We start from the raw sequence: 23,609 nt of genomic DNA on the forward strand, positions 1-23,609 counted from the left end.
GTGCTTGGTACGCTTATCTGCCCCCCTCCCACTTTGATTTTCGGGCACCTTATTTGTCTACCTTAACCATTCCAAAACTCAGACGGGCCTTCACACTGGCCAGACTAAATATGTTACCCTCGGCTATTCTTGAGGGTAGATATCAAGGAACTTCATTCGAGAACCGGCTCTGCCCCTGTGGAGCTGGCTGAGTGGAGACTGTGTCACATGTCCTCTTGTCTTGCTCCCTATATAAAGATCTCAGGGACGAGACCATCACGCCGCTCCTGTCTGCCATCCCGGGCCACTCTTGCGAAGCCAAACTGTTCTCACTCCTGGCCGACCAGAATGGCTCGACAACAGAGAAGGTTGCCAAATTTGTCGAGAGAGCAATGAGATTGAGAGCTGCTACCTGAGTGACATTAGCGGCGTCGCCCAGATTCCTCTCCTAGGATTTTACTATTATTATCGTTATGTTTTGCTACTATTATTTTGTCGTCCCCTAAAATGTATTTTATATAATTGACTTTTTAGTTTTATTCTTTGTGTGTTGTATTGTTGTTTTATTGCTATGGCCGATGGCTGCCGCAAATAAAGATTCTTATCTATCTATCTTTCTGCTGGTGGATCATCTGCTACCCACCTCATCATCCTCATACACATGGAACTCTGTTTGTAAATAAGAATCACATAGAATCATAGAATTACAGAGCTGGAAGGGACAACAATGGTCATCTAGTCCAATCCCCCGCAGTGCAGGAATCTTTCACCCTGTGTGGGGCTCAAACCCTTGACCCTGAGATGAAGAGTCTTGTGCTCTACTGACTGAGCTATCCCATGCAAACAACCTGTCATGGGTGAGGCATTGTGATGCATGATGTACAGGAAAGGAAGAGAAAGGGAAGGGAACATGACATATGTGCCGAGGCAATGTCTTTACTGCCCCCACACTCTAATTCCAAAATAGCACTGCAAAAGTGTGGGTGGACAGAAGGCAAAACAAGTATAATTTGAAAACTCAGAAAAGAGGAAGCCTTTAAATAAGAGATCTCTGATGTCATTCTCAGCTGATGAGCCGATAATGAGCCGGGAGGGAAACCACAAATTCCTATAGCTCCAGAATCAATAGTGGTATAAGAAGCAGAGCATCAGCCACAGTATCCCCTATTAACATGTCAATGTGACACTTTCATCAGATCCTGCCAATCTAGAATTAGCCTTTCAGGCTTATATTGGATCCAAGGGGATGCCTGCAAGACCATCACCTTTCAAAGGCAAGTGGTTGCCATCAGGATACCACTTTTCTTTCCCTCTCATAGACTGAATTTGGATTGTGTCCCCAAGGAAAGGATGGCTAGAGGAAAATGTCAATAGATGTTTTGGAGCTACAAAATGAACTTAGCAGCATGTCTGTTGAAGATGCTGCTATTCTGAGGCATTCTGAGACTGCACAGAGGATTGGACAGGGGTTCTGTGAGAGCATACAAGATCTGTTACATTCTGCAAATCCCTTGAGAATTCTCGTAACCTGTTTAAGGGAAAGTGCTGTTGATGAAGCTACCAGTCAGGAAGTCAGGGCTTTACCTTTGTTACAATCATCCTTGCCTGTCAGGACTCCACCCAGCACTGCACACTGAACCTGGGGGATGTCCAGCAGGAATCCTCCCTCTGAAATACCACCCATTTCTGGAGAAAGTAAGGAATTGCATAAACATTATGCTCATCAGCAAGGAAGCCTCAACAACCATAGGCCAGAGTGGATCAGTTATGATTCCCAGTCCCCAGGCCCATATTTAACCTGCCCGGTCAGACAGGCTACCCTACTTGCCAACTTGAGCATCTGGGAGGTGGGTCTCTATTGTTACTGCTCCTCATTCGAATTACAAACCACTTTCACCTTGTCCCACTTCAAACTGGAGAAAAACCAGGTGTGGGCCTGCCTGTCTTGCAAACTAAACATGCTCTCAAGGAATCCCTGCAAGCTGGCTATCGGAGTCTGAACCCCACACAAGAGCTGAGATCAGCTTCTGGCTGGATTTAGATTGCACAAAGGGAATTGCTGAGTCATGGGCCTGTGCGACGACTGTCATCAGCTCGGCAGTGTTTGCAATGTGCAACCACCAGCACAAAGTCTCTGAGAGGCTCTGCCCATGTCATCCATCATCTGGTGGATTTGGCTGAGTACGGTAGGTAATTAATGAAGTGATATTGATAGGAAAGTAGGGGGGAACATCTCTGGCATCCAAATGGGCCCACACATGCCAAGGAAAGTGCGAGCAGATCGCTGAAAAATTCAGTCAAATGTGTGCCTGACAGGGATGGAATTGAAGCTGCCCTGCCTTCCTCAATGCCACTTCAATGCTCTTGTGGCATAAATGATTCCGTGACTATGGTTTATGAGTTGCACAGAGTGGAGGAAACAGATTCAACCCCATCCTTCACCACTTAAGCAGCTGATGGGTAAAGACCTTTATATGAAAAATGAACTGTGAAAGCATGTATTGGACGTCAGTGCTCAAAACCATTTACCTCCTGAATGAAGCCCTATAGACATCAGTAGGAATACTCCAGAGAACATGGCTTAATTGGCAGACTGAAACATCTCATGGGCATAGCCAGGGTTTTTGTTAGAGGGCAGGACTTTGTTAGGGGGGGCAGGACTTGTTTATAAGTTCTGAATAAGGCTAATATTATTCAGTCGAATCTCTCTCTCTCTCTTCCTCTCTCCCTCCCTTGCAAAATGCTTTCTGGAGCGTTTCTTGAGTTGTCTACAGACAATGCATGCTCCCAGTTCTTGATTCCTGGAGTGCTTTCTGAGGATAATGTAGTAGTTGTTTTAAGGCTAATTTGGAAATCTAAAAAGCAAAGAGGAGAAAAACTGAAAAGCTATCTCTTTACTGGTAGAATTCAGCATTCAAAGGGGGCAGAGGTCTAATAACCAAGTTGAAAACAGGTCCCTTTTGTGAAAATCCATGAATAGGTGGATGTTTCTACAGTCAGAACAACAAAGCAAACAAGCAAAAAGATAGAATGCCCTGATAAAGCTGAGGCTATGGTTAAGATTAAAAGAGTTGTGAAACATTTGCGCAAGCAAGCTGGCCGTTGTATTAGAGAGATTATGATAAGGTTACTAATTACTAACCATTTAATGATGTACTAAGCAGAGCATTAACAACCTGGAAATGGAGTTCAAATCAGGACACAACACTGTCAACCCAATCTAGCTGCTTGCTCAGGCTGAAGGCCTATCTAGTCCAGCATCCTGTTCTCACAATGGCCAACTAGATCCCTATGGGAAGACAAAGCCCACAAGCGGGACATGAGCACAACAGCACTTCCTGAATTGTGTTCTTCAGAAACGGGTATTCAGAGGTAGTACACAACCACCATGGCTAGGGGCCACTGATAGACCCTTTTAAATCTCTTTTTAAGCCATACACTTTGGTGGCCATCACTACCTCTAGTGGGAGTTAGTTCCACTGCTTAATTTTTTCTTGTCCATCCTGAATCTTCCCAAATTCAACTTCACTGGGTGACCCTGGGTTCTAGTTTTATGAGCAAGAGTGGAAAAACATCTGTGTCCACTTTTTCAATACACTGAAGCATTTTATACACCTCTAGCATGTTCTCCTCTCCCCTTTCCCCCCTAAACTTAAAAGCCCTAAATGTTGTAACCTTTCTATATGTGGGAGTCGATCATTTTAGTTGCTCTTTTCCTTTACCAGTTCCTTTTTAAGCAGTCTTCCAATACGGGGGAAGTTACCTCTTTTGAAGTGAAATGTGACCATGCTGAACCTTCTCAGCAATTCCCAACTTACATATATGTTGAATTTGATAGCACTGTTGTCACTGTTCTCAATCAGATCAGCAGCACATGCTTCTCACACAATGTTGTGGGTACCTCTTAAGATTAAATCCAGGGTTGCCTCCTGTTATAAAGCTGGGTGGCTATGTCCATAATGATCAAATCACCCACTACCAGAAACCACCCACTACCCTGCCCACTGGAGGCACAAGAGGATATCAGTTCATCCCCCAACAAATGATTTGCTTCTAAGGCTCATTTCCCTCTTCCTCAGAGTAGGGTTGGCCCACTCATGAGACAAGGTGAGGTGACTGCCTCAGGTGGCAGGATCTGCAGGGGCAGCAGATGCCAATGTAGATCTTTCTTCCCTTTTCTTTGATGTAGATCTTTACTCACTTCTTCTTCCCTGACAGAGAGAGAGCTGCTATTTTGAGGTTTGTTTCAGGGGCCCAAATGTCAGAGTGATGCCTCCTTCCCCAAGACCCTCGTCCTCCATGACTGTGCTCCTGTTGCAGTTTTAGATGGTGCTTCAAAAGAACAAATTAACAAATAAAAGGGTAGCGATTACTCTTTCTTTGCATAGCTGCCTAAGCTGCTAGGGCTCAGATGCTTTATGGGTTGGGATTCCCCTCTTGCTTATACAGCATTGGTCATGACTGTCTGTTGGAACCAATGAAACTAGTGGTTGTGACTAACTCAAGATTCATAACTTTCGGTGGGACACTAGCCCTCCTCAAGTGTTCTGATACTATGTTAACAAAACATGAGAGGCAGGGTTGTTAGCTTTAGGGATGTGTGGATCTGCCAGTTTTGGTTTCTCTCAGTTTCTAATTTTCCCACTCTTCAGTTCTTCACATTTCCACTACAGTTTGCCAACTTTTAAAAAAAGTTCTCCTGAAAATTCAGCAGCATTTTAGTGTGAAGATCTTTTATTGTAACCATGTTTGTCCATAATTTGTATGCCTAATATATACATTTCTACAAACAGTTTCCCATAATAGAACACACTTTGCATGTTATTTTCACTAATAAATGCATTCTTCATGCACACACTTTACTTGGCTGGAGAACTGCATTGCAAAATTCTAAGTGTAAATTTAAACGATGGTTGTGTTTTGGTGTGTTCATTATTTCAGAAACTGCGAGTTAGGTAAATTTGGAGGCTGTGGCTTTAATTACGGCATGGATCTGTCAAAACGCCAGAAAACAGCTCCACTGGGTCAGAGCAGGCACATGACTCCTAAAATCACTTACAAAGATAAGGAAAAGCCTTATAAGTAACACATAAAGATGCTGCAGAAATTCCAGCCCAGGTAGGTTTAATTGGAAACGTTTTCTAACATTTCCTGACCCTGTACGCTGATGACTTGTTTGGAGAAAGATGTCAGTTCTGCTCAGTCAGTGATTGCATTGCTAGGACTCCTTTGTTCCAAACTGGTCCAGTTAGTATAGCACACACCTCCTGTAGTGGTGACGGCCTTGAAGGCAAGAAAGAACAATGAGAAACGTCAGTACATTCATGGTCCAGATCCACCATTCTTTTTTTTCCCCAAAGAAAAAATCCAGCCCATGTCAATTTGCAGAGTCTTCTCAGTAGTGGCCTCTTGCTTATGGAACTCTCCCCCAAGATGACACTCTCAATAACAGGATTTAAGAAAGCTTTGAAAACCAACCAACTTCTCGTCACTTTCAACTTAGTTTATTAATCATTCTGCCATTTTGTTGGTGTTTTATTGCTGTGGAGATACCAGCAATATTTTATTTTAATTAGTGCTATTTTTCTAGGAAAAGAGGTGCCAGAACTCAGCATGAATGCCTCCCTTGTTCTCTTATAATGGCAATGGTGCCCACCTGAGAGATACTGGTACTGAGTTCCAGTGAGTTCTGATTGAACAAAAAACCCACCCCTGATTTTAATGTATTTTTGGTTTCTTACATTTTGTAAAATTTTGAAATTCCCCTGCTTGTCTTGATATGATCAGAATGCACCCTGGCCCTACATGCATTATATACATTTTGATTGGGCTGCTGCCATGCATCTTATGTGGGGCTGCCTTTGAAAACTACTGGGAAACCTCAGTTGGCGCAGGATGCTTCTGCTGGGGCAAAGTGTTGGGATCACAGGAAACATATTTTCTGGACTGCACTGGCTGCCAGTTCATTTCTGGGTGCAATTCAAAATGCTGGTTCTGGCCTCTGGAAAGCTTGGGACCAAGGTACTAAAAGAGCCATCTCTTCCTATGTGAATGTGCCTTAAGATCATCTGCTGCACCCTTCTTGCATGTGTTGCTGCCTTCTGAGGCACATATGGTGGTGGCACAAGCGAGGGCATCCCACCTAAGAGGTAGCAATCAGCCTCCTTTTTTGTGTTCTGCTGGCAACAGAATATATTTCTTTTTAAATAATATATCGGATCTGTTTTTTTGCTTCATATAACTGGCTAATTGTTGGTATTGGCTCTATTGTCTCCTTGTTCCATGATGTTGCTTTTTGTCGGAAAACCATGTTTTTTATGATGAATTATTCTTATTTTTGTGTTCCTGTTTATATTTTGATAAAGCCACTTTGAATAACTTTTTCTTGGAGGGGAAAAGTGGAGCATTTTTTAAAAATGTAAATCAATAAAATAAAGACGGCTTTATTTTATTTCTATGCTTATCTCTTATTGGCTACGTTGGGTGGACCTAATTCAGAAAGACAGCATATAAATATATAAATAAAATAAACATCCATATTTCAATGCTCATAAAGTGATCCTTCCTTCCTTCCTTCCTTCCTTCCTTCCTTCCTTCCTTCCTTCCTTCCTTCTTTCCTCCCTCCCTCCCTCCCTCCCTTTCATAATATGATCAGGAGACAGGTAACAGCAATTTTAGCAAAAATGCATGTTTTGTCACTGAAAGCCTTATAGTTTAACTACAATTTAAGTAGTTAAAGAGCATGGATGTGAGAAATCTGTATCAAAAACTTATCAAATCAAGTGCTTCATTTATAGTTGCTGGTGATTTCTTTTTATGGTCATATCTAGATTTTTTTTACACTCAGCAACCTGATTTACCACACCTTTAAGTGAACATGTCAAAGTCGTCACCACACAACTCCTCCAGCACAATCTCAACTCAGCAGACATATACTGAGGCCTGTGGTGGAATCCAAAACCTCATCCTAGTGCTCCCCTACTAATGGAGGAGAAGGGGAGGCAACTTAGATGGTGAGGAGAAGCTCCAGAACAGATTTTTATGCGCTCTAGGGGCTAGAGGAAGGAAGGGGAAATGGCAAAAATCACCACCCCTCTTTCACCATTAGTGGGTGTCTCCTGGTGAATCAAAACTATATGCCCAAAGGTACCAATTGGATAAATTGGTAGAATGGACTGTGTCACTTTGTGTTGTGGGGATGGACAGTGCCATAACCAGTAGATATATATGTGCATCATTATGTCTTTAGGCACTGAAATCCTGCACCCTGGGCAAGCTGAGCATGGGAAAGAGTAGCCCTTTGTACGAAGCACTCTTCTAGTCACTTCTATCACACCTCCATGTTTTGTACATCAGTGACATACAAAGCAAACATTCAAGCATTTCTAAAAGAGGTAAAATGGTGGCAAGAATAACCCCAGCTGTTCAGATCTTACATTCCCCTCTGTGTTGAGGCTCCACCAAGCCCATTGTCACCAATGACAGGCCCTGCTAGGGCCTCAGGATTTGCACAATTACGCTGTGTGCTGGTGCCAGCTGGGTCACTTTTAGACATCTAACCATCTTATCCTCCAGGCCCCCAAAACATGGGTGCGTTTAGCAGCAGTAGGAGTGTAGCCAAGCCCCAGAAGGCAATGCATGAGGAAGTTGCTGGGTGGCCTAGAGCAGCTTCGCTAAACTTGCTGCCTTCCAGATTTTGATGTTATTTCGGTGGCTACAACTTGCATGCACCAGGTTTGGGAAGACTGAGCTAAGACAGCCTAGCAAGATCATGTGTGACTAACCCTGAGGAGGAGAAGGAAGCTACACTGGCTCCTGAGCAAAATTAACCATGGAACCTCCTTTAATGATGGGAATGATCAGCTTGTTTGTTTGCTTGTTAGTTTGTTTGTTTGTTTGTTTGTTTCAGTTAATAAATGATGCAATCATGTGTTTTTTCAAAGGTTAGGCTAATATAGTAAGCAGTTAACACACACAAACATACACACAGATTTCACATAGAAACTTTTTTTCCAGGAGGCAGCAAGGGGCTGCCCACTGCAAACCCCATAGGTGTACAGGAACATCACAGCTAACACCCCCCAAAAAAAACCCCATTATGTGTCTGCATAAGACTTTCGAAAAGATGTGTCTGCACAAAGATTTTTTTAAAAGTCACCGAATTTCAAGCTAGTGGGCGGAAAGAGGGTGGAGAAGAGCTAAGCAAGTTTCACCTATTCCTTGTTTCCTCCCTAAATATTTGATTCTAACCCTATGAAGGTGCATATGTCACATGTAACACATTTCTTGTTTTCAGCTGAAACGCTCTACTTGCAAGGGTAGCCAACATGGTGTCCTCCAGAAGTGGTTGGGCTACAACCAGGGGCAGAGGAAGGGGTGCAGTGGAGGCGGGTCGTCCCGGGTGTCACCACTGAGGGGGGTGGCAAAATGTCGGGCGGCACTCACCGCAGGGCCTGCAAATGGTTTGCCCGCTGTAGTGAGAGGAGGCAGGCAGACTCCTCAGAGGCCCTGCGGAGCATCCTGCCCCAGCTCACCCCGCCCCACAGTCAGCTGGCCCCACCCGTGTGAGCGGCTGGCCCCGTCCCTGGGTGCAGGGCATGCATGCCGCCCCAGGTGCCCAATCGGCTTGCTCCGCTGCTGACTACAACTCCCATCATCCCAGATCATGAGCCATGCTGACTGCAGTTGATAGGGGCTGGAGGTACCAGAGGGCACCCAATTGGCTTACCCCTCCTTTACTGGTTGACAGAAGACCATTTGACATAAAGTCATCTCTTGGATTGAAAGAGAATTGGCAGAGTTCTAAAGGAATGTGCATCAACATTGTTATTCCTTTCCAGACGGATACATACTGCAGTACAGAATGTAAGATAACTACTAAACTATCACCTGTTCTCTTTTTGCCTCCACGACCACCTTTTTTTGTCCTGCCTCGCTTCCTCCCACGTCCTTTCCCTTTACGGCAGCCACCTTTCTTGCTGCGATGTCTGTGATATCGTCGGAATCTTGACATCTTCTCCTTCTCTTACATCTGTGTGGCAGATTTCTGCTCCAGGTGGAGCAAGATGCCTTTCTAGATCAGCTGGTGATGATCTGCTTGGGATGTTGCATTGAAGATAAACTTGACTTGGGCCCACAAGTCACCCATCAATTATGACATATGAGTGACTCTGCCTGCAGTGCTACATCATAATGGCCTGTCTCATGGTACATCACTCCTTGTTTTCTGCAGCCTTAGAAATATTGGAGATGGCCACAGGATACCACCAATCTGCCTTCAGACTTCATATAACCTGGAAGGATAGATTAAGGTCTATGTCCTGTTCCTACTTTCTCTGTAGTAGCCAGAAGGAAATGCATGGTCTTCACCAGTTATTTCCCACCCCTGCTATTTGTAGTGTCCTATGCGAAGGCTGTGCACTGGATTCAGCTGAAGCCCAAATCAAATTGGGCTGATTTGTAGGAATCGAGGTTTCACTCAAGCCAGATGAGAACAGCCTTGGATCACCCCTGGTCAGATCCAGCTGCTCAGAGCAGTCCAGGACATGAAATGGGAAGGAGGTAAGGATGGGAGGAAGGGTGAGAAGAGGGATGGGAAAGAAGGGTCTTCAGGAAGAAGGAGACGCTGCAGAGGTCTGCTTTGCAAGCTCCTTGCCTGCAAAGAAGGCCCTTGGAAAGCAGCACCCAGCAGGATTGAATTCTCTACTCAATGACTCAATCCTGTAAGAGGGCTGTTCAGCAGAGAATTCAACCCTGTGTGCTGCTTCTTTCCAAGTGCCTTCCCTGAAAGGAAGAAGCTTGCAGAAAAGCACCCGAAAGATCCCCTGTGATCTTGGTTGGGATGGGGTGGAGATGCAGCACCTCCTCATTTTGTCCCTTCCCAACTGTATGTTTAATCTGCTTTTTATTTTTATTTTTTAAAAAAAGCTAATTAAACCCCAAAACTGATCCAGGGCCAGATTCAGAGTGAGGCTGGCATTTTCTGGGTGTGGAGGCTGGTGGTGACTGTACACAGCCCTTATCTCATGCTATTTTGGAGAAATGGATAAACATCACCCAAAAGGCACATCACTACTTCTAGCTCACTATCTGTAGTGAGCTAGACATTCTTCATTCTGCGACGCTATCTAGGAATTCTTATTTTGCCAAAATCAGGTTAATAGTCATAGGGACAATTAGGATGATGAACAATATGTCCCCTCCATCCAATCTTTCCAAGTTGGGTTACCTGTTGAGTGTGATTGTCTTTCAGCAGTTTTCAGGTTTTAGGAGACTCTGTCTTAGTATGAATCTCCATGTCTTCATTTGCCTTGCCTAATAGCCATTGGCAACGATATACCTAACCTCATGAATTCGAACTTTCTAAAACTAATATGTACTGTTGTCTTAAAATATTGTGCAAATGATGTTTCAATTTTATTGTATTGAAGTGGAGCTTCAAACATATTGTAACATGTTTTCTGCCAATAGACATCTTCTTAAGCAATGTTCATTAAGTGAGGATATTAAAAGAGCACCTTTAATAAACTTTCAACAATTGCTCGTTGAAAGTCTTGTACTTTACATGCCTCATTTGTATGCAGAATCCTATGGGTTGGTCCAGCCCCACAGATGAAGGAGAGAAGAATAGGAGCTACACCCGTGTTATTTCAACAATTTTATGTTGTATAAAATGTAGATTTGGACAAAAGTGGCTTAATGAAGCCAGAATGACTTTGATAGTCCCTTCTGGCACATCTTCTGTTAGGGAAATTATACTAATGGCCCTAGGCTAGGAGAAGGTTGGTGAAGATGACTCATCCTTTTTCTCCTCTCTCTCCTGTCCAAGGGAGAAGCAAGTTGAGTAAAAGGTAAAGGGACCCCTGACCATTAGGTCCAGTCGTGACCGATTCTGGGGTTGCGGCGCTCATCTCGCTTTAGTGGCCAATGGAGCCAGTGTACAGCTTCTGGGTCATGTGCCCAGCATGACTAAGCTGCTTCTGGCGAACCAAAGCAGCGCACGGAAACGCCGTTTACCTTCCCGCCGGAGCGATATCTACTTGCACTTTGACGTGCTTTCGAACTGCTAGGTTGGCAGGAGCAGGGACCAAGCAATGGGAGCTCACCCCGTTGCGGGGATTTGAACCACCAAACTTCTGATCGGCAAGTCCTAGGCTCTGTGATTTAACCCACAGCACCACCCGCGTTGAAGCAATAGAAGCATTTGGGGGAAGACTGACTGCAGTTTCTGGAGAGAGACAAAGCTGAGCATTTGGAGCTCTGTAAGCTAACATTAGACTTCTCTGGAGATCAAATGCAGTTGCAGTTTATTTGGCATTGCAATGTTTCGAGTTGTGTCTCCACCTATGCTCATCAATATGTATAACTGACAAGAAACACAAACATTACAAAACACCATGAGGCTCCAGTTATCATCTTCAAAAAAAACCCAAAACTTGGATAAGTGCTGGACCCCCTGGAACTGCCCGCCGCTCTGAGAAATGGAGTGAGTGTAACAATACAAATACTAAGTAAATATGCTCCATGATGATGTGGTTTGTTGCATTCTCATTGGCTTCCCATAGATACACAAGAGTTTCTTTTCTGCCAAGAATTCTGAGATGTTTTCATTCCTAGAATCATTCCTTCTTTCTTGAAACTCAACAGAGGACTCACTTTGGTGGTATTAGGATACAGAGAAGGTCAACAACCATTTACTCATTCCCAGTGCTCTGTTAAACAAAATATGCCTTTGTCAATTTAAGGGATATGTTTCTTCTCTTAGTCAGGTAAATTGATCCTCGCATAAGTTGATCCATTAGAAACAAACTGTGGGGAAATTAAATGATTTCTCCAATGGGGAGAATCATGTTTGTGCCCCTATTGCAGTTTGCAGTTCATGCCTTAAAATATAATATCTAATTTGAATGCAGGCCTTCCTCTAAGGAGTTCAAGGTGACATTTAGCCATACAATAACCCTGTCAGGTGGGTTAGGCTGAGAGGAAGAAACCTTCTCCAAAATAATCCTGTGAGTTTTACTGTAAAATTGTCCAAAGAAATTGGAGTTGTGTGTGGATCATGTTATTCTCTATAGTGGCAGTGGACATAGTTGTACAAGTTGAGTCAGAGGTTTCTTGAGCAGTTCTGTTCTTATATAAGGACACAATAAAGCTTTTGTTTAGCTGCCTGCTTGGTGTGCCTCCTCTGTGCCTTCCATGACAGTGTAAAAGACAGAGAGGTGGTTGAGCTTCTTAACTATGGTCACTGGTTGCCAACAACTGGTGTCTCATGTGCTCTGTGACACTCATGTACTGCATGCCAGATAAGACTTGTGCCTGCTGAATAATGGTAGATTGGAGATGCAATACTTCATACTTGATGGAGAGTAAGTTGAGTTGTTTATAACTTTGTGCTTCTACCGCATTGATGTGGAATTTCTTTTTTGCTGATAACAAGAGTCTCTGGTTAGCTTTTAGCAGGTTGCTAAGGGACCATGAGCATCGCACACTTGATTTTTATATAAAAGGGACTTTATTTTTAGATTTTTCATGCAATGTTGATTTGATTGCATCAGAGGAAAAGGAAAGGCATCAGCAATAACAGAGGATAAGGAGTTCAGAGCTATTTTTATCTGGGAGAGTTAACTTTGCTACTTCCTCACATTGGCCAATTTATCAAGATGACCTATACAAACCATTGCAAGCAGCAGTTAATTCTTATCAAGAAGAAAACCATCTTGCTGATGACTGTGGAATACAACAAATGAGGAATAAAGGAGATACTAGATAACTCAAACTGTATCCTGCTGAATCCCTCAACCTTGCCCCCTTATAATTAAGTCATATTAATTCCCTCTTCTGCAGTTAGAATTTAGGATTTTGTTGTATTTATGAATGTGGACATATATGGAGTTGTGGCACCTTAATTCATGCATTTGTAACCGCAGGTTTCCATACAATTTTTGTTACACAGGGTCTTTAAACATGGGTCTTTAAATGACATGCTTGGAAGCAGAAGGTCTCTAAAGTAGAATTCGGGTGATAGTACAGTTCCTGCTCTGTGGGGACTCACAAAAACCTATTCTGGATTGGGAGTTAGAACTTCCTAAAAGGGTCGACTTCATACTTTTGGCCAAATGTGTAGGTTGCATAATCAGTGAGGTGCAAAAGTAAGTTGTGAACTCGAATGCTCTCCCCTGCCATGGGTGGAGCCTCTAGCTATTACAGCTGCTAGTTTGTAATCACACCTATACCTGTTCCTCAGCTTATGCCCTATAAAATATCAAGGGTGATATCCAACTAATACATCCCATCAGCACATACATTTCCACCTGTGCAATGCAACTTCCCCCTGTCCTCTCCCTATGCACCACTTAAATCTGTTCCAGGGGTTCCTTTAAGCCTCCTGAGCAGATATTGGGAGGGTGTTCAGGAGAGGGGGGAGGTTCTATTTCTCAAGTGGAAATCCTTGCAATGATAGGAAACAGAAGTTGGATTGCGGAGCAGGTAGTTGTGGTTTCGGGGGAACAGCTTTGGGACTCATGCCAGGCCTAATTGGGCCTTTGGGCTGAAAGTTCCCCACCACTGCTCTAGCATGAACAAGAAATTGTACTAGAGAAAATGAGGAGCAGGCAGTCCCATGAATGGTGCCTTCTTATGTAGACCCTGGTTCATACTAGTGGTTGTATGCATGATGGCTGTTAGGAGCCCCTGGAGTGAGAACAGCTGGCTTTGCTTCTGTGTACAGTGGATCCATCTGATAAACTATCAGACCTGCAGCTTGGAACCTGCAGCTTGGCAGTGAAGCAAGCTCCAGCTTTGGGTTGTTTTCCTATCCACTGGACTCTCCTGGACAGGGAGAGCTATAAAAGGGTTTCTGCTTAGGCTAGGATTGCCTGAGCAAGACACCATCCTGGCTCTCGTAAGCTTCTGTGCATTCCTCCTAACCTTGGTTCCTTGGTCCTGATTCCTGGCCTTGGTCTGTGACTCTGGCTCCTAGCTTGAGCTTTTGGTCCTGACCCTTGGCTCTGATTTCCTAACTTGGCTTCTGGCTCATGTCCAATAGCCAACTACAGCTCAGCCTTGGAAAAAGCTCTCACCAACTGCATGTAAAACTTGTCTTATTGGGCAAAGTATGAACCAGTCCTGGGAAGATACACTTAGATGGAATAGCAGGTGAATGAGTGGAGATCATGAGCTTTGTCTAGACATCTTCCCTCTAACTACTGGTTCAAATTAGGTCTTTTTAACCAGCACTGTCCTTACATGTTTCCACAGAAACATACTGAGCACAAAATAGTTAATTTGACCTCTACATTCTGGAATTTGATATTCAGTATTCCAGGAGTTTGTCTGTTGTTAAATTCAATTAACTTCACTTTTTCTTCCCCGCCATCACAGCTGCTCTGAAGACTGTTGACAAAAGTGCTTGAACACTCTGTAAAACACCTTGAGATGTGTTGATACAAAGTCAACTGGATAGAAGGTGAAGTTGGTTGATGTTATTTATGTGTGTTTCATTATGTTCCATGCAAATCATAAGCTGCCCAGAGCTGCCTACACAAATTGAAATATATTCATAGCAAGCACTGAGTTCTTTCATTTGCAAAACAAACCCACAAATTCCATTATGCATATCAGAAAATAGAACATCCAGTTTTAGTCAGATAATACAAGCTGTATTGAAAATAGCATCTATGAGAGAGAGGGTACAATCAGACGGTGTAGCCTTATAGTGGTATTTTTGCATTTATTTTTCCAGCCAGCTTGTCAAACTGTTCCTACTACTTCTTTTTATTCCACTTATTTCCCCCAAGATTCATGGTTATTTTCATTCATGCCAGCAGGCATGCTCTCTCTATATGATGTCACTTTGCAGTCTTTTCTGCTCCTCTCCATGGTCTCTTCTGAAGTCTTATCTTTCTTTTTTTTTAAATGATATTTATTAAGAGTTTTAGAATTACAGAAAAAAACAAAAAGGAAAGGAAAGAAAGAAAACAAAATAAAAACAAACCACAATCAAACAATACAAATTGATAAAAATAAAAATCAAAAAATAACACAACACAATCAAAAGACAAAAATAAGCCACAAACATTTAAAAACAAATCCAATATTCTCAAAACCTTAACTGTCATTACCTTCTTTCTTTGACCTCCTCACTCCTCCCTTTTTTTGTATCCTAGTTATTAATTGTCACAGCAAATCCTTTCTCTTCTGAAGTCTTCTCACCACCATCACTATTTCTAATATGCTTGTTTTGGGGCTACTAGACGCAGGCAAGCTAAGTTGGGCCCCACATGGGGGGGCTGTCATGTGTGCATCACATGTGCAACACCCCATCCCCCGTTGGGCCACACCTACTGGGAAGCTCTCCAAGCCTCCCACCCAGCACAATGGCACTCACCCGATGCAGCAGAGGATAGCAGCCCTCTCAATATTGGGGGGCTCCACCCCGCCTCAAAATATTGAAGGGGCTAAAGTCCCTTGCGCCCCATATATCCAGCACACCTGACTGGAGGACAGTCATGTTCTGAGCTGACAGGTAATTGTTTTGATAGGCAATGCACAAGAACAGCATGCCTAACTCTCCCACCTTCCAATGGTGTGGAAGGAGCCTTGATACTCTGAAACCTCGGAATTCTAGAAAGAAAGAAAAAACACCTAGCAGAAACGTTAACAAATTGCAAATAAGAGAGAGCAGGAGATACAGAGACAGAGAGTCGGAGCTGCCTAGTTAGAGAATAACTCAAGTGGACCACAAGAAACCCAAACAGAATTCTGTGTGAGAGCTATGGATGCATAGCACCAGTTAAGTGCAAAATAGAGCAGTGACAGGCATCAGTCTATTCCATCACCATTTGCATCAAGCTGCATCACAAGGAGACTGCTTGCTGGAAGACAATGGTAGCAGAAATCCCACCCACCTCATTTTGATAGGGTGCCGGAAACTCTTTTGGGGAGCTACAACAAGAAACATGTCTTCCTCCACTGTCAGTGTTGCTGCCAGCATTCTCTCAGCTGTCCTCAAACTAGTATCAACAGGAGGGGTGTGTGCCTTTGGACAGCTGAATTTCTGGTATCCCAAGTGAACCCAGTGCCCTTAAGCAAGATGCAGAACTTCCCAGCAGGCCCCTTGGCTATGCTCAAATTGCTAGGCTGCTGATACTGCAAACCATCCTTCTCTATGGACTGTGACCAAAGGTAATAATGAAGAGAAAGTATGTCTCAATGCTTAACCTCCTATGAAAGCAGTAGTGCTTGGGAAATGGGACAAATATAGGACAAATATGTGGATTAGAACTTAATTACCCTTCAGATTCTCTGGATTTTGTGATACAGAAATGGAACAAAATGAGTTTTTAAATGCATATTTTTATGATAAAATATTTAAGTACAATTTTTGTTATAAATAGGGATTTAATTGTAGATTTCCGTGTCCCTCATCCCATTTACCCCAGTGACTGCAGCAAAGCTGCTGTGGGTGGGACCATTTAAAGCTCAGCATGCATTTCCTATACCCCTTGTGGTGGCTGAAATTCTTCTAATTGCTGCTTTTCAAGCAATACAGATTTCAAATGAAAGACAGGCATATTATGTATAATATTAATGTCATTGCTGGTTTGGCCCTTAGACTGTTGGGTGTACCTCTTTTGGATGAGTGTGGTTGAGAATCCCCCCATATCTACAATATTCCTTTTTTAAAACAAATCAAGAAATACAGACTAAATGGTTTTCTCCCCTCTGTTTAAGTGAACAATATTATAGCTTCTCGTTCCCTGGAATACATCAGACTCCACTAACAATCCACCCATTTGTTCAGCAGAATTTAATGTCCTTGACTGAACAAATACTGCATTGGCTCGATCATCTAAAGTGGTACCCATAAAAGTCTTGGCAAGGGTTTCTCATATATATATATATATATATATATATATATATATATTCTGTAAATTACAGTTTGTGCAGTGGAGTCTCCCTAATCGGACTTCAACAGAACTTTGTTTTATTGTGGAGGAGAGGAGAAAAGCAGAAAGGGCAGGGAGTTATGGCTGTGCATTTCTAATGCAGATCTGGAGTCAGTGGTACTAGCTAGGACCAGGTGCTATTATACCAGTTGCTTAATTTAGGCCACTTTACAGATGTACAGTATTTGGAGCACTGTAATCAGATGTTTTCATGTAATCAGCAATTCCCAGAGTTGCCTGGGAAAACGGATTGACTGCTAAACCCACCTGAGAATTGTAGCTCTGAGAGGGTTACTGTGGTCTCCTAACAAATCTCAGCACCTTTAACAAACTACAGTTCTTGGCATTCTTTGGAAGAAGTCTGTGACTGTTTAAAATAGTGTGACACTGCTTTAAATGTATAGTTTAGATGTGGCCTCAGAGACAAAGCACTTCTGATGTTGGAGGTTTAATTTAGCCATTGTGCCTAGTACCCATTGATAGCCTTATCCTCCTATCTAATCCTTCCTGAAACGAGTGTAAAAAAATGTAGTATAAACACTGACAACTGGGAAACACTGGCCTGTGAGCCCTCCAGTTGGAGAACAGCCTTTACCAAAGGTGCCATGGGCTTTGAAGACACTTGAACTCAGGACGTAAGGGAGAAGCGTGCTAAGAGGAAGGCACACTTGGCAAATCCACACCGTGATCAACTCCTGCCCAGAAACCAATGTCCCCACTGTGGAAGGACGTGTGGATCCAGAATTGGCCTCCGCAGTCACTTATGGACTCATTGTTAAAACCGGATTTACGGAAGACAACCTTACTCGGCTACGAGTGATCGCCAAAGAAGAAGATTGGTTAATGGAATATTGGTTAATGTATTGATCTTGAGAAATCACCCGGTGCTATACCAGCTGCACTGGCTCCCGGTGGAGTACGTGATCAGGTTTAAGGTGCTGGTTTTAATCTTTAAAGCCTACGGGACTGCCTCTCCTGGTATATCCCACGGAGGACCTTATGGTCTGAAAATAAAAACATCTTGGAGATCCCGGGCCACAGGTAGGTTAGGCTGGCTTTTTTGGCCGTGGCCCCGATCTGGTGGAATGCTCTGTCACAAGAGACTAGGGCCCTGAGTGACTTGACATCTTTCCGCAGGGCCTGCAAGACAGAGCTGTTCCACCAGGCCTTTGGCCAAGAAACAGTCTGACCCCCTCTCTCCTTCTGTAATTTTCGTAGAACTCTAGCCCAATGGTTGCTATTAATTTGATTCTGAAATGATTTTAGAATGTATTTTAATTAATTGATTGTGATTTTATGTAAACTGTGCTGTTTTTATTGTTGTTAGCCGCCCTGAGCCCGGCTTTGGCTGGGGAGAGGGGGGTTATAAATAAAATTTTATTATTTATTATTCTCTCTGTGTGTGTAGCTAAGTAGCAAAGCAAATGAGCGATTTGAAAAGGATGGTTGTTTGTGGACTCTAAATTTGGATAAGCTTTAATTAGGCCCAGGAATCTCAGCCGATTCTCACTTCCAGCAATCAGACCTGGAAGAGTGCAGAAGCTGGAAGGAAGCTCCTCCATCAACGACACATAGGAGAAAGCTGATCATGTAACACCTTGAGCTTAGCCACTCTGTTGTGTTTCCACCCACAACCGCTATTAACAGATGTGTTTTAAAACCCTTCTAGCACTGATGATGACATATGGGGAATAAGAGGAATAATTAAGACCAGAAACACAAAACTCTGTTAGCCCAAGCAAGGAAAACAAGAAAATAAATACGATGACCTAACTGGGGGGGGGGGACAAGTAAAACAGGAAGCTACCTGCCTTTGGGCTCTGTGAAAATTAATATTAGGGTAGTGGGAGGGCTTTTGCCACAGACTTCCCTTGTTAGACCTACTCCCAGAAGTGGCTCTCTTGGTGGGATGGAGCCACTACTACACTAGCTTCCTAGCAGGTGGTCACTGTTGCTCAACCAGAGAGTGAGAGATGAGGTGGCATGGAGGTCAGCGTGGTGCAAACATACTGGCGGAGCTAATCAGTACTCCTGCTCTACTGTGCTAATCTCCCTGCTGCCTCGCCGCTCTGCCTCCCAGTATGCAGTAGCGACACACCTAGCAAGCTGCTTCTCTCTGTTCTATTCTGAGCCTCATGGCCATCTCTAGAGCTACTTCACTTTAGGAGAATATCGTCTGATGCTTGCTTTCATCGGGATGGATCTTCAGCAGGTGGAAATCCTTATGACTTAACTTGGTCCACAGGATTAGGGCGAAGCTGGAGGTTACGTTAAATGTGCACTGAATGCTTGAAAATTGTAGCTGCACATAGGGTTGGGTGGATGAGATTATTTCTGGCCCTTGTCAATTTTGCATAAATTCATACATAGAATGATAGAATCGGAGAGAAGGAAAGGGCCATAAATCCTTTCCATTCCATTTCTGCATTAACACAGTTTTAAAACAACTCTGGGTGCACATTTGAATTTACATATGAATTTAAATACTTATTTTATCACAAAACTGAGATGACATACATTTTCTGCCTTGGCTGAAGATATATACTATTTATAGAGGGTTTTGAGTATTAAAAGGCTCAGAAATGCTTTTTAAATAAACAAACACAGTATCTTTTCACAAAACACTGTTTAAATACAGAGTTAACTTTGATGTATTTTATCTAAAAATCATTTATTCTAAAAATAACAATTTATAATGTATTTTTGGTATGCTTTTTCTGAGCCAAGAGTTGTATTGCAAAATTTGAAAAAAGTTTAAAATCTGAAGGATAAATTCTGTCTTGATGCTTACCTTAGCCTAGAAGGTACAGATTGGGTTGGTTCACACCTGAATTCAAAGAAATCTTATTCCTCGAGCATCCCTGAATGTACATTGAGTTCTCATTTCCCTCTCTGCAACATCTAGAAGAACCTAACTTGGGTGTGACCACAGGGACATTTGGCTTTCCTTCCTTTGAACGGCAAATTCCCTAATGCCACACCACTATCTACTTTGGGAGGTCCTCCTCAAGTTTAAAAAGCAATTTGACATGGGAAAAGGGTTTCTGCTGATTAAGAAATACTAGCCCAATGTCCTCTTGAGTATGCGGAACTCACTGAGCAGCAGTGTGATGTAATAACCAATGATACGGAATGGGGGTGAAAATAATGGGTGACCTCATGACATGAGTTAAGTTCTACTGCAGGAGTGAAAAGCTGCAGCTCCCCAGAGATTTTTGGACTGCAGCACCTGTCCTCTCTAACCATTGTCCCTGCTGGCTGGGGGCAGTTGGGAATTGGAAATCTAACAACCTCAGGAGGGCTATGGATTGGCCAGCATGCTATCGGAGTATATGTGTGCAGTTTTCCCATTTCAGCTGCATCTACTCATTTACTGTAACATAGAGTTCAGCCCCTAGCCTGAATTACACATTGTCCTTACACCACCTCAGCAGACTGGCAAGTTGCTGTAAAGGTGTAGCACACCCAACTGAAAATATTGGGGCATTGTTACCCTACAAACTTGTAAAGGTTTAGCAGTCATTCTCTCATCTCAGAAAAGTTATGTGAGAAGAGGCTAGGATCTCTTAACTGGCCATCTTCAGCTCCAGTACCAGATAGCAATACACAGGATTATTTGGGGAAACTCAAGACAGTTAAAAACTAGCATAAAATGTATGCAGTCTAGTAGAAAAAGTGTCCCTATTATAACGTCCTGAGCAAGAGTGGCCCCACAACTGTGGGTGCCATGGGCCATGGGTGCCATGCAGTGTGCATGGCCCTGGCCCTGAAATTTGTGGGTACCCGGCCCCTTTGTGGGGAATTTTGTGGGTGCTCTTGGCCCCAGTGAGTTGACATCTATGGAATGCACCTAAAAGGTTTCAGAGGAGAAATCCAAGAGAAATCCAAGGGTCATGACCAGAGATGTGCTGGAGCAAAGGCAAAAAGTTAATGAATCCCACCAGGAAACAGAACTGATAGTAATAATGGGTCTGGGTCAAGAATTCAAGTCAAAGACCAGGAAGCCTGAACCAGAGATTTAAGGTAACTTTTGTGCATGCTTGGTAACGAGAGGGGATAAGGGAGGGGGTACACCCCATACATCCAAAGCATATTTAAATCATGCTGCCACCCACCCTCCAAAAAGGAATCCTGGGAGATATAGTGCTGGGAATGCTAGTTATTGGGGGGGGGGGTAAACTATAGCTCCACTGTAGTTATTCATCCCAGAGAGCTCTCTTATCCTACTGAGTATATAGGGAATAACATAAAAAGATGAGGATTTTTGAAATAGTCCCAGCCAGGCCATCTTGGGAGCAAGTGATTTGAGATAATCTCACAATCACAAAGCACAGGATCTATGAAATCTCATGACTGTAAACTTTTATTCCTTCTGAATATACAGAAAGGAAAAGTATAAAAAGGGAGACAGGCCATCTGGGAAAAACCAGTATTCTCTGAGCCTTTTTCTGGGAAACATCACATTGAAAATTGGCAATGTTTCAGCAACAGGAGATGAGGAAAGAGGGATTCTGAAGACTTGAATCACGATGACACATATGCAACATGAGGGGGGAAATATTTTCATACTGATTCATCTCTGAAAGAAATATCACTATCTACATTTCTTATCTCAGCAAAAGTAAACAAAGAATATAAGTGATTAAGCCTGGGATGGGCTTTAGTGCCCTGATTTTAAACATTAATTTAACAGGGTATAACTGACATCTTGTCTGTTTGTTCTTTTGCAGAACCACTTCTGTATTTTTCACAGCTATCCAACAGGCAGAAATTCAAAGGACACAGCTTTCCCTATTATGGAGATGCAGTGATGGTGAGAATGGGGGGGGGCAATGAGTTCCATCTGTTAATTTCTGCCTCTTGTGATGGGCACAGTGGTTTAGGGTTACAGAGAATGGAGGCACAAGCCATCCAATTAATGGCTACAACCAAGGCAAGCAAATGGTTCAGAACTGTGCAAATGTGTCCAAACTGTGAGAGCTGCATTTAATTTGCATCTTTCACTCATTTGTATACAGACACACAAAGACACTTGGCATAATCCTACACACTTGCCATTGTTAGACACATACCTCATCCTTTCTCTCCCCTGATCACACCCTCTCCTTCTTCCCTGCTTGGGGCAGATCAGGTGAAGAGGCAGTGATGTTCACTTCCATCATGGCACCCTGGGCAGAGAGATTTAAACCTTCTTGCCCAGCATGCTGTGACAAGGGAGAAAAATGACCCATCCTGGTTCAGAGACAAGGGGTGAGGAGGAGTATGACCTGAGGGAATGTGTGTGTGTGTGTGTGTGTGTGTGCGCGCGCGCATGCAAAGAGAATAGTGCCAGGGTGTGTGTGGATGGAGAGACCTGCTGGGTGGGCTACAGGTCCCCCCCACACTTTCCAAAACAGCACTGGGTAGAACTTATATAATCAGAAACTAATCACAGCATTTTACCACTAGGGCAATCCAGTGCAAAGTTCAGGCTGCACCTTTGAGCATATCATCTTAAAACTTATTTTCTCCCACCATAGATGCTTTTTAGATTCTTCACAGGCTCTGAAAGACGCCCCTGAAACATAAATATCTGCACACGCACAGACACCCCCTCCCCCAATATAAGATCATAATCATACTAATAATTAAATAAGCCATTCCGCTGCAGAGAAGACTCCTTCAGAGATTACCCAAAGAGATAAGCAATTGTTGATGCAGATGAAGTACCACTGCCGGATCCAATGTCTCTCGGTCACAGAGTCCGTGTATGAGATGAATCCGATAAGGCAGAATTGATTCCACAGGCAGAGGCGAGAGCCAACATCCTGGAGCACTGCAACGGAAATGCTGACATTTATGAACTCAGGCATTCATAAATAAAGCATCTTACAGCCATGGTGAAGGAAGGAAAGCAAGAAGGAAAGAGAAGAGAGATAAAATTCACAGAATGGAAAATCCATTAAGGCTTGCCTGTGACAATCCTATATCAGATAGGGGAAGAGTGAAATGTAAGACGTCCATTAAGTCAAAGATGCTCTCAATTCTCTGCATTTTTCTACTGGGCTGGAATTTCACTTGGAATCAACTTAGAGTCATAAATAAAAACGATAGTTGCTGTACCTTGTCTTTGTACACTCCCTCCCCCAATCTTGACGCACAACCCAATGTTGTGCAATGAACACACTACTTAAATGGGACTCGGGAGATTGGCTCCAAATCAAAAAAAAAAAAAATCTTGTAGGGATCTTGTGCTTATGACACAAGCAGAAATGCAGCAGGTGACACTTCTCTGTCATTGAATCTCTGTGATTGGTAAAGCTTCACCTGCAAGCTATCTTACTAAAGTGCCATCTCAAATAGCAGCAGCCCTACCAAGAATGAAAAGGAACAACACAACTTTACTGATGGATTCACCAGAGGCTTTGGACAGTGCCTCAGCCTCATTTTATCCCGGTCTATAAAATGGGTAGAGCAGTGAAATATCTGCTCTGTTGCTATAAAGCAAAATATGGCATGGGGATGTTGTTGCCTGAATGTTCTAAGACAGGGGTGTCCAGCTTCCAAGAGACTGCAATCTACTCCAACTATAAATAAACTGGCAGTGATCTACTCGTTAGATTGACCAAAGTTGTTGTGCTTGGGGGGGCGTCGATCAGTGGAGATCACACAATCAACCAGGATCCACCAGGGACAGCCCGCGAT

General features: G+C 43.2%; 3 long non-coding RNA genes across 3 annotated transcripts; 2 read left to right on the forward strand and 1 right to left on the reverse strand.

The window, feature by feature from the left end:
• Positions 1–5,086: 5,086 nt before the first annotated feature.
• Positions 5,087–9,089, reverse strand: LOC309541235. The gene is made up of 2 exons (XR_014223670.1): positions 8,869–9,089; positions 5,087–5,262 (listed from the first exon to the last, which is right to left on the reverse strand). It is a non-coding gene; the product is annotated as an uncharacterized lncRNA (long non-coding RNA).
• A 317-nt stretch (positions 9,090–9,406) lies between these two features.
• LOC309541253 lies at positions 9,407–14,546 on the forward strand. Its single transcript, XR_014223677.1, has 2 exons — positions 9,407–9,540; positions 14,359–14,546. It is a non-coding gene; the product is annotated as an uncharacterized lncRNA (long non-coding RNA).
• A 5,175-nt stretch (positions 14,547–19,721) lies between these two features.
• Positions 19,722–23,026, forward strand: LOC309541250. Its single transcript, XR_014223676.1, has 2 exons — positions 19,722–20,948; positions 22,445–23,026. It is a non-coding gene; the product is annotated as an uncharacterized lncRNA (long non-coding RNA).
• The last annotated feature ends 583 nt before the right edge of the window (positions 23,027–23,609 follow it).

Source organism: Podarcis vaucheri, assembly GCF_965113315.1.
Source record: "Podarcis vaucheri genome assembly, chromosome: 1".
Taxonomy (NCBI): Eukaryota; Metazoa; Chordata; class Lepidosauria; order Squamata; family Lacertidae; genus Podarcis; species Podarcis vaucheri.